Below are 10,816 nucleotides of genomic sequence, written 5' to 3'. Positions count from 1 at the left end.
TAAGGTACATTCAATTCCTGGTCAGATGATTCCTGGAGAAGGGAAAGACTCTGAGTCCTGAGGAGGCGTATAGGGAGATGAAAGGTCTGAAATTCTCAGGCCCCAGGGAACTGCTGTGTTGCATTTGATGTCCTATTTCCAATGTAGAAAATGTCAATGCCAGGTTGTTATGCAAAGCTGAATGTGTATTCACTGTATTCCCATTCAAGAGATACTGATACTATGGCCTTGGTTGATGTTGGTATCAACTTTATTTTAATTCTAAATTCAGAGAAGTCAAAAATAAAAGCATACTTTATAAGGGAACGGTTTATTTCATATTTAAATATTTATAGTATTTGTCAGTTTAGTATACATCAAAGACATTGATCTAACTTCAAAAGTCCAGCACAGAAACTGAACTGACTGCTGAGAACATATTTTTTCTTAACAGAACACAAAGAATAGTATAATATTGTCACTGTTCGGTCTGTCTGTGGGCACAATTAATTTCATTTGAATCCGTGTCAAAATAATTATTATAGCTTCAAGCTACCAATCAAATATCCAAGGTCATTTTTTCTGTTTGTCATGTTATGGATATTTCTTGAAATTGTCCTAAAAGGGAAGGAGCACAGTGGTGAAAGGCCTGAGCTGCTAACAGAAAGGTCGGTCATTTGAACCCACCAGGCACACTGAGGCAGAAAGATGTAGCAGTCTGCTTCTGTAAGGATTTGCAGCCTTGAAAACCCTATGGGGCAGTTCTACTCTGTCATACAGGGTCACTATGACTCAGAATTCGACTCGACAGCAATGGGTTTGGTTTTGGTTTGGTGATAAAAGCGATGGGGAAAGAAGTCCCTGCCTTCAAAAAGCTCGCTCACAATCAATAAAGGCAAGACTTGCATATATTTTAAAAATAAGTAACAATACCGAGAACAGTGCAAGATAATTTAAGTACTAACCAACCATCTATCTTGCTTCCCTCACCACATTCACCTTTACTACAATTTTAGAGGCCAGGAAAAATATACCAGAAGAATAAATGAAAATTAGGAAATGTTTTCTTTTTCCTCCAAACACACAAATTCAACTAGTACTGTACTAGCTCAAGCTTAAAGATGATGCAAAACATTTTTCTTCATAGGTCCAAGAGAAAACTGTTTGTAGAGTCTGTGTGCGTGCATGTGCACATGCTAATTAACTATCCACAAACTAAGGGTGCAAAGGAGAATACTATCCAAACAAAACCTGAGTGTCCTGAGTCCCACATACTGAAACACTATATGCTGGAAAAAAAAAAAAAGCATTTGTTTGTATCCTAAACCTCCCTCATCCCCCAGGATCACACCTGAACATAAAGAAAATGAAAACCCTCATTCAATCTGTATGCTGAACAAATAATATAAGAAGCTGGACTATTTGAAGAAGAATGCGGCATCAGGATTGGAGGAAAATACATTAATAACCTGTGATATGCAGGTGACACAATCTTGCTTGCCAAAAATGAAGATGACTTGTAACACTTACTGAGGAAGGTCAAAGACTACATACAACCTTCAGTATAGATTACACATGAACATAATGAAAATGAGAATCCTAATAACTGGACCAATAAGTAACATCATGATAAATGGGGAAATACTGAAGTTGTCGAAGACTTTATTCTATTTGAATCAACAATTAATGCCCACGGAAGCATCAGTCAAGAAATCAAATGATGTATTGCACTGGGCAAATCTGCTGCAAAAGACCTCATTAAAGCTCTACAAAGCAAAGATGTCACTTTGATGGCTAAGGTGCGCCTAACCCAAGCTTTGGTCTTTTCAATCACTTCATATGCATACAAAAGCTAGACAATGTAAAAAGACAACAGAAAAAGATTTGGTGCCTTTGAATTGCAGTGTTGGCAAAGAATATTGGGTACGCTATGAAATGCCCAAAGAACGATACAACCCTGCCACACACCTTTTCCAATTCTGAGCCAGGCATTATCCCCTTGTTCTGTTCAAACAACTGCCTCTTGATCCATGTGCAGATTGCTACAAATCCTTTTCTACTCCCTCCATTGAAAGGTGGGATATAATTCAATTTTCCATGAATTTAGACTGGCCTCAATTACCTGCTTGGTCAACAGACCAGGCCAGAAGTGTTTTTTTAATGTCTAAGCCTAGGTCGTAAGAGAAATCTCTGTTCATTCCTCTTGCAGTGCTCACTCTGGGGGAAGTCAACAAGCACGTGAAAAGTCCAACCTCCCTGAGACTGCAGGGCTATGGGAAGTGTAAGTGAGCCAGGAGAAGAGGCAGCATGAAGAGTGAAAGATGCCCAGCAAGGCCACCTTTTAGCCACTCCAAACCAGGAGTCAGACATGTGCCTGAAGAGACATCTTGGACTCTCCAGTCCCAGCAGATAGCAAACTGGAGAAAACCCAGGAGCCCAACTGACAGCCAAAATCAAAGTCCCAGCCACACTGCTTTAGTCAAGTTGTTCTAGCTAACTCCAGTCATTCAAATACACAATGGGCTTCCAAGAATCGTCTAGCCGTTCTGTCCTGCCTGATTTCCTGACCCACAAAATGATGTCTTAGTTTGTTAGTACTATTGTAACAGAAATACCACAAGTCGGTGGCTTTGACAAACAGAAATTTATTACAGTTTGTTATTGTTGTTAGATACCACTGAGTCGGTTTTGATTCATAACGACCCTATGTACAACAGAACGAAACACTGCCTGGTCCTGTGCCATCCTCATGATCTTTGTTATGCTTGAGCCCACTGTTGCAGCCACTGTGTCAATTCATCTCATAGAGCTCTTCCTCTTTTTACCTGACCCTCTACTTTACCAAGCATGATGTCCTTCTTGATAACATGTCCAAAGCACATGAGACAAAGTCTTACCATCCTTGCTTCTACGCAGCATTCTGGCTGTACTTCTTCCAAGACAGATTAGTTTGTTCTTCTGGCAGTCCATGGTATATTCAATATTCTTCACCAACACCGTAATTCAAAGGTGTCAATTCTCCTTCAGTCTTCATTAATAGTTGTCCAGCTTTTGCATGCATATGAGGTGACCAAAAATACCATGGCTTGGATCAGGTGCACCTTAGTCCTCAAAGAGACATCTTTCCTTTTTAACACTTTAAACAGGCATTTTGCAGCAGATCTGCCAAATGTAGTATGTCATCTGATTTCTTGACTCTGCTTCCATGGGCACTGATTGTGGATCAATCAGTTTAGGAGGCTGTAAGTTTGAATTCAGGCCACAGCTCAAGGGGAAGGAGGCTCTCTTGCTCTTTTTCTATGGGTTCTGGGGGAAGATCCATGTTTCCACTTCTCTAGCCCAGAAGTTAGATTTGTTGGCACCTATCTTTCCCTTTTGGCGCTTGCTTGCTTCTGTGCTTAATCTGCTCCTTTTATATCTCAAAAGTAATTAGGTTTAAGACACACCCTATGCTGATATGACCTCATTAACATAATAAAGCTTTATTCTCAAATATAATTACATCCATAGGTATAGAGATTAGGATTCTAACACATTTTTTGGGGGGAGGGGGACACAATTCAATCCATAACAATAAATATAATGATTGCTGTTTTATATGACCAAATTTTGGTACAGAGGATTATGTAGCAATAGATAACTGATAGATAACTTTTTGTCTTTAAGCTTTTTTAATTACTTGTTACCTATTTCCCCAACTTGAAATATCACCTATGTCTGATCATAAGACTCTTCCGCCTAGCTCTAGATCTGATTTCTTAAGTTCCAGTTTTATGTTTTCAACTGTCTTCTGAATATCTTTACCAAATATTGTACAGAGATCCTAAAATAAGCAGGTCAAAACCAAATTCTTTACTTTTCACTGCAAACATGCTTCTCTCAATAGGGAACACTATACTTTTACTCTCCCAAAATCAAAATTTCAAAATCATCATAGTCTCCATGATGGTGCCTAAGAACCATAAGCTTTTCAAAGATACACAGGCTTTTCAAAGATCTACACAAATTTTTGAGACCTGAAACAAAGCAAGAAAATTAGTTCCAAAATACAAATACCTCAAAACTAAAATTAATAAATATTTAATTAAATGTCTACAATATCTGATTATGTAAAGCAGCTAGCTGAAAAACTCATATACACTTAAATATAAATATAATAATTTAAAAACTGTTCTTGACAAAATTTAAACTTATAATACACTCTCAAGTATTTTACAGCAAATATCACATTCATGTTACACTTGATAAAATTCGTAATCTACAACAAATATTTATTGATATATATATAAGTATAGTTTTCCTCTAGACCACTACTTCTAACACTAGGGATAAAGAGAGGAATGTCTGCTTAATGTAATCTAGCTTTCTAATGACCCTCAGCAGGAATCAGAGGGAGATTTCCTTTCCCCCTAGAGGACCAGGCATGAACCAGTGCACTGGGACAAGATCACACTTCCCCTACTTCTAACTTCATTAACATTTTGTTTTTTTCTCAACTCTTTCAACTTCACTGGTAAAGGGCCTGAATGCCTGGTTTAAGACCAGACCATCTAGAAGTCTTCTAATCTTATCAACAAGGATTGGGATCCAGCACATACACTCAGAGGAAAATCATTCTTCCCTATGAGAGTAAAGAAAAGACAAGGATCACTGGGTCTAAGATCATATCTCCCTAAACCTTCTCTCTCCCATTATAAGAGGGGAGAAAAATACCTTGAATCTTCACTCACCTAAGTCTTCAAGACTCATAATCTTGCCATAAGAATCTACTTTGAATCAATGGTGCACTTGTTTCCCATGGCTCCTATAACAAATTACCACAAATGTAGTGGCATAAAACAATTGAAATTTATTCTCTCACAGTTCTGGGGGCCAGAAGCCTGAACTCAAGGTGTCAGGAGGTCCACACTCACTCTGGAGGCTCACTGCCTCTTCCAGCTTCTGGCAGCTATCGGCATTTTTTTTTTCTTGTGGTCACATCATTCCAGTCTGTGCCTCTGTCTTCACATTGCCTTCTCTTTTGTGTGTATCTATGCAAAATCTCTCTCTTCCTCTCTCTTATGAGAACACACTTCACTGTCTCAAAATCCTTAATTTGATCACGTATTTTGCCATAAACCCCACTGCTGTCCATATAAGGTAATATTCAGAGTTTCTGGGGGTTAGGACCTGAAATCTTTGGGGTGCATTTTCAGTATAACACTAAAGTCATATGTCCTATATTCCTATTTACATTAACCATCACACAACAACCCTGAAACCCACCTGCCCTCTCCTGTACTCTAATGCCCATAAGGCCCTATATCTGCCCCTTTCTGCTCCTTTCTCCCATTTTCTCCAACTTCTACAACCCTTCCATTGCCTTCAGAAATTCACAAATCATTAATAGCAATTCCCTCTCCATGCTTGCTCTTTTCTTCCATTTCTCTTTAATAGAAACATGGCTATCTATTGATAACACTAGCTCTCTACAGTCTTCTCCAGTGGCTACTGTTTCTCCCCTCCTCCCCCACTACTGTAATTATCGATACTACGTTCGATACTACATTCTACTGCAAATTCCTTCTGTATAATAGTGGATAAGCAGAAGTTTATTTTTTGGATGTTAAATTGTATAGTCACCCTATATGTCAGTAACAGAGTTGACTGATCTTTTCATCATCCAAACACGTCCTTCATTTGACATCCATTCTTCTGGTTTCCCTACTTCGTTACTGACTGCTCCTTCTCGGTCTCATTTGCTGGTCCCTCCTCTTCTCTCCAACCTCCTAATGTTGAAGATCTTGCGGGCTCAGTACTCAGATTTCTTCTTTTCCAGTAGGCAATCACACTGTAAATATTTAATATCTTCACACTGAAAATTTAATGATTAACGTTTTTAGACAAAGATTTATCACATTAGGGAGTCATTTCTCTGACGATGGTAACAAAGTATTTTCATTTTGTAAATGAGATAAAACAAAGACAGACATATACATTCATATGCACACACATATATATACACATATATGCACATGCACATATATACATATACACGCACACACACACATGTATTTGTATAGGTATCAAGAATTATCCTACTTTATTTATTTCTTATCTTCCCTGTTGGCCCATCTTACCATCACCACTCATAAAAAGAAAATATTTCCAACATTATTGTGGTCTAAAAAGAAGACACTCAGTGTTCAATGAAATGGATACCTAAGATCGAGCCCTAACGTGATCAGTCCTCCAAGAATGTAATTATTGCTACTAAATTCTACTCCAACTTTCTTCTGTGTAATAATGCATACAAAAACAGCTTAAAAGAAAAAAATAAGAATTATATATGTCTATGTAAAACGCAGATTGGTGCTTTGAGTATTATATACAATCCACAACCTCATTCCTCTACCTAGCACCTTTCATATAATGAAAAGAAAACTGGTAGATCATTGATTGCTCCAATTCTAAAGCAAGTCCTTTTTTTCTTTTATTTTGCTGGTGAAAGGGTAAGGGAGCCTTTAAGAGAGAGGCATGTTGGAAAGCAACTCTTGAATATAAATGTAAATTACAACATTCCCACAAATTGTAACATATCATTATCTCTCCCATTCTTTAAAGAAAGAAAAACAAGGCTAATAATCAACCAGTTACATATTGCAATAGAACAGTTTCAGTTCTTTTTTATTAGACTATTATGTTCACTCATTTATAAATCAAGATGTTTAGAGCTGGGGTGGCCATTTCTGACCTTTTGGGTGGCCTAAGGCAAAGGCTGCTTCTCATTATTGGGCAACTCTATTGTCAGTAGGTTTTTCACCGTCTATGCCTTTTGTATTGCTGTTTCTCTGTATTTGGATACGGAAAGTCTTGCTTTGTTTCTTTACTGCCTTTAGTGAGTCTTTTTCATTCAGATGACAAACAATTTCATCCAATTTCTAACTGAACAGCAAGTTGGAAGACAGAAGTCCAGTGTTCATTCCTTCCATAAATGTCTCCATCATAAATCAGAACAGCATATGGATTAGGTGCTTCTCAATTCACAACTGTGGTCCATTAGCACCAGAACTGAAATCTCTTTGTATACATTAAATCTTTCTCCTTCAGTAGTACGTGATGTTTAGCTGATTGTCAAAGTATTTCTTTTATCACATTCTCACTGTCTATTTTTTTAACAAGATCTCATTGTTGAGCTGCTTTTTATTGATGCAAAGAAATCTTATATGCAATTTCCATCCCATTAACTGTTCCAAAGAGATAATCCTCATTCTAATGGTGCTGAACAGTAAACCACAGTCAGTTCTGAGTTGCTGTCTGATCTTTTGTTCAGCTGTCTTTTGATCCTCTCTCACATTTCAGCCATCTTTCTAGTCAGAGCTTCTACTATTTGATGAAGGAGATATAAACTTGTAGCAAGTTGTAACTTGTCTGAACAGAGAGGTTGCTGCTGTGTTTCAAATTATTTGTTATAATAAGCAGTGCTTTCAAATAGGAATTCAGTAGATAATTCAAATAGTGTGAATGTGAAGTATCTGTGCTTAATATCAAACGTGTTATAAGTATTAGAAATATGGAACATGTTGCTTGGAATTGAATCTCAGCTTTAAAAGCAGAGAGTCTTAGGTTTATAACTTAGTACCTCCAAGTACCTCCTTAGACACAAGGATGGTGAGACTAGGTCTCACAAATTTTGGACATGTTATCAGGAGGGATCAGTTCCTGGAAAAGGACATCATGCTTGGTAAAGTAGAGGGTCAGTGAAGAAGAGGAAGACTCTCAATGAGATGGACTGACATAGTGGCTGCAACAGTGGGCTCAAGCATAACAACGATTGTGAGAATGACACAGGACCAGGCAGTGTTTTGTTCTGTTGCACATGGTGTTGCTCTGAGTCTAAATCGACTCGATGGCATGTAACAGCATAACAATAACACCTCCACGGTATATGTGAATATGTGTGTTAAGGAAACTATTTAACCACTTAGTGCTGCAGGTTCTTTGTCTATCAGCTTATACCTACATCACAGAGTCATTACAAGGAAAAAATAAGTTAAAGTATTTAAAGCTTCAAGGCTGGAACACAGTAGGATCACGCAGAGACGTTGTATTTATTACCAGTAAATAAAAATCTAAGTCATGCAAACCTAATACTGTCATTCAGAAGTACACTATGGACATTTCAATTGTGCTAAGTATTATTCTTTGTCATCATCCTTCCTCTGACCAATTTTTATAGTGGTATTGATTTATCCTGGGATGAACAGTATTGGTAATGTGAGGGTCTGGGCCACCTAGGCTAGGCTGTGACTTTGCAATCATCTTTGTCTAAACGACAACTGGTTTCTGTGTATTTCTGCTCATATTTCTGATGTAAGAACTCCCCTGTACACATCTGTAGCCAACATTTTACATTGTTCAAAGTAAATTTTCAAGTATACTATTTTACACTATTTTAAATATGCAGCATGCTTGATCACTCAAATATTTTTTTCCCCTCTTAGAAGCAGAACGTCAAATGGCATAACATAGTAGGTATCATCCAGGCAGTGCAAATATTCTGCTGACTTAGACTGTCACCATGAAACATCTGAATTCACATGCACATTGCCTTTATTTTTTTTTTAACAGAAAGTAAATTAAAGGTTAAATAAGTCCATTCCTAAGTAAATATATTATAAAGTTTTTAGATCTCAAATCACCCACCAAATATTGGTTTAGCAATTGCAAATACATTCAAAGTATATTTGAGAACTAGTTAGTTCTTTGTATTGCTGCCAAAATTTCAGTTTGTAGTTCATGACATCACTAACACCTAAAACTGTGTGGAACATTTGGAGTCAGGATGTGGCTAGAAAGAACATAAGCAAAATAAACCAATTACAAAGGCAGTCTTGAGCTCCATTTATATTTGCAAAATTAAATCCTTCACTAGGAGACTTCTGAAATCACTGAGTGACCTTGCAGAGCTAAAGCTTTCAAAACAGAAAATGAATAAGACAGGCAAAGAGCAAACATAAAAGGAAAAGAATAGGAGAATTTTCAGGGAAGCAACAGACACAGTAAAAGCCAAGAAAAAAAATGTGATTTTAAAAGCTAGTTTGAGATTAGGATTAAGAAGCTGCCTATAAACAAAAACGAGTTTTCAAAAGGTTGAATAATATTAAATATCTGACTTATTTCTTCACATTTCAAATGTGTCTGGTATAAAGACAGACAAAGCTTATAATCAGAAGCAGAATATTTTAGATCTGAAAAGGACCTAAATGAATAATTAGTTTAGACTCTTTTGACAAATGCAAAATTTAATTATTAAAAATTAAAGTTGCCTGCGCAAGCTGTGGAAGCTGTTGCTTGTTACCTCTGCACGCTTCTCTTTCTATTACTTCCTTCCAAACTTATCCTCATTCCCCTGTGAAATGCCACATATTCTGGACATAGCAACAGTACAAAAGTGACCCAGGGAGGGCCAATCAGAATTATGTCTCAGTGTAGAACTTTGTATAATAAGAGAAAGAAGCTCTTTCCTCTTGGGTTGCAATCTAAAAAACGTTTCTTATAACTGTCAGACCCCTAATTCCCCAATTTTCCAATCACAGGAGGAAACCCACCTGTAGTAGAAGAGACAAGATTATATGTGGTAGAATTTGTGAAAGCTGGACCTTGAGTAAGGTGGAAACCTGTCAGAGAAGGAAAACTCAAATATTCCCGCTAATAGAAAGCAATTGAAAAGTGGTAATACTATACCCTGTCAAAGGCAGAAAACTTGCGAGACCCACAAAAACAAGGTAGTCCTGCCAAGTTCTGGCTCTCACAGATTTCAATGTATATACCGTATTTTTATTCAAATAACACACGCTTTCTGTGTTTGTTTGCCAACCACTCCCTCCCCTGCAAGGTATTTTTGTAAGCATGCTACGCTAATTTTTTTTACAGCCACATGTAAAAAAAAAATTCACATAGTGGCACTTAGGAAAATACCTCGCGGGGGAGGGAAGAGTTGACAAACAAACGAAGAATGCACGTTATTTGCATAAAAATACGGTATATGCTCTTCAATCCTGCTTGAAGTCAAATCCAGCCGTGAACTTGCAAATGTAAAAGTTCATTACTTCTCTTTTTGACCTGTGCTACTTTGGTTTGAATTTCTTTCACTTGCAACCAGAAGTGTCCTGTCTAAAATTTTGTCCATATTATGATGTATGTTCTTCAGAAGTACAGTATAAACAGCATTTTCATAGCTACAAATATAATTTTTTCATCAAATATCTTTCCATTTGACACACTTGTATATAATTATATATATAATTTGTATAACTATAGATAATATATATAATGATATAGTAGTATCACTATATACTGGAATGAATATGTGCTCATAGAAATGTGTCCAGAGGCAGCCTGAGAACCTAGGCCTCCTAAGGCTACTGTTCCTTCCTATGAAGAGTAAATACATTCATGTTTTATGTTCAGAAATTTGCTGAGTATCCTTTCTACCCTATACATTATATTCTGCTGACATAAGTTTAAAGGTTATAGCAGACTAGAAACCATTTTCAGAGGTCTGCTCTTAACTCAAATTCATCTGCCAAGAGAATGCTAATTACTATATTCTATTAAATTTGTATCCATTCAAATGTTATACATCTCTTTCCTTCCTCCCTCCCTTCTTTCTATATTTCTATATATAATCAATTTTACAAAAGATATATACATTAGAGAAATTGAAGTATAGAGTTTTATCATATAACAAGATACATAAAATTTTTGATAAGCAAATATCACTTTTCAGGTCGTGGAAGCCCCATAGACACATCCAAACTTCCTGAGGGACTGAATTGCTGGGCGGAGGGCTGTG

This window comes from Trichechus manatus, unplaced genomic scaffold (genome assembly GCF_000243295.1).
Source record: "Trichechus manatus latirostris isolate Lorelei unplaced genomic scaffold, TriManLat1.0 scaffold00012, whole genome shotgun sequence".
NCBI lineage: Eukaryota > Metazoa > Chordata > Mammalia > Sirenia > Trichechidae > Trichechus > Trichechus manatus.
The sequence above is the reverse complement of the archived record's forward strand: the minus strand, read 5'-3'. Positions refer to the sequence as shown.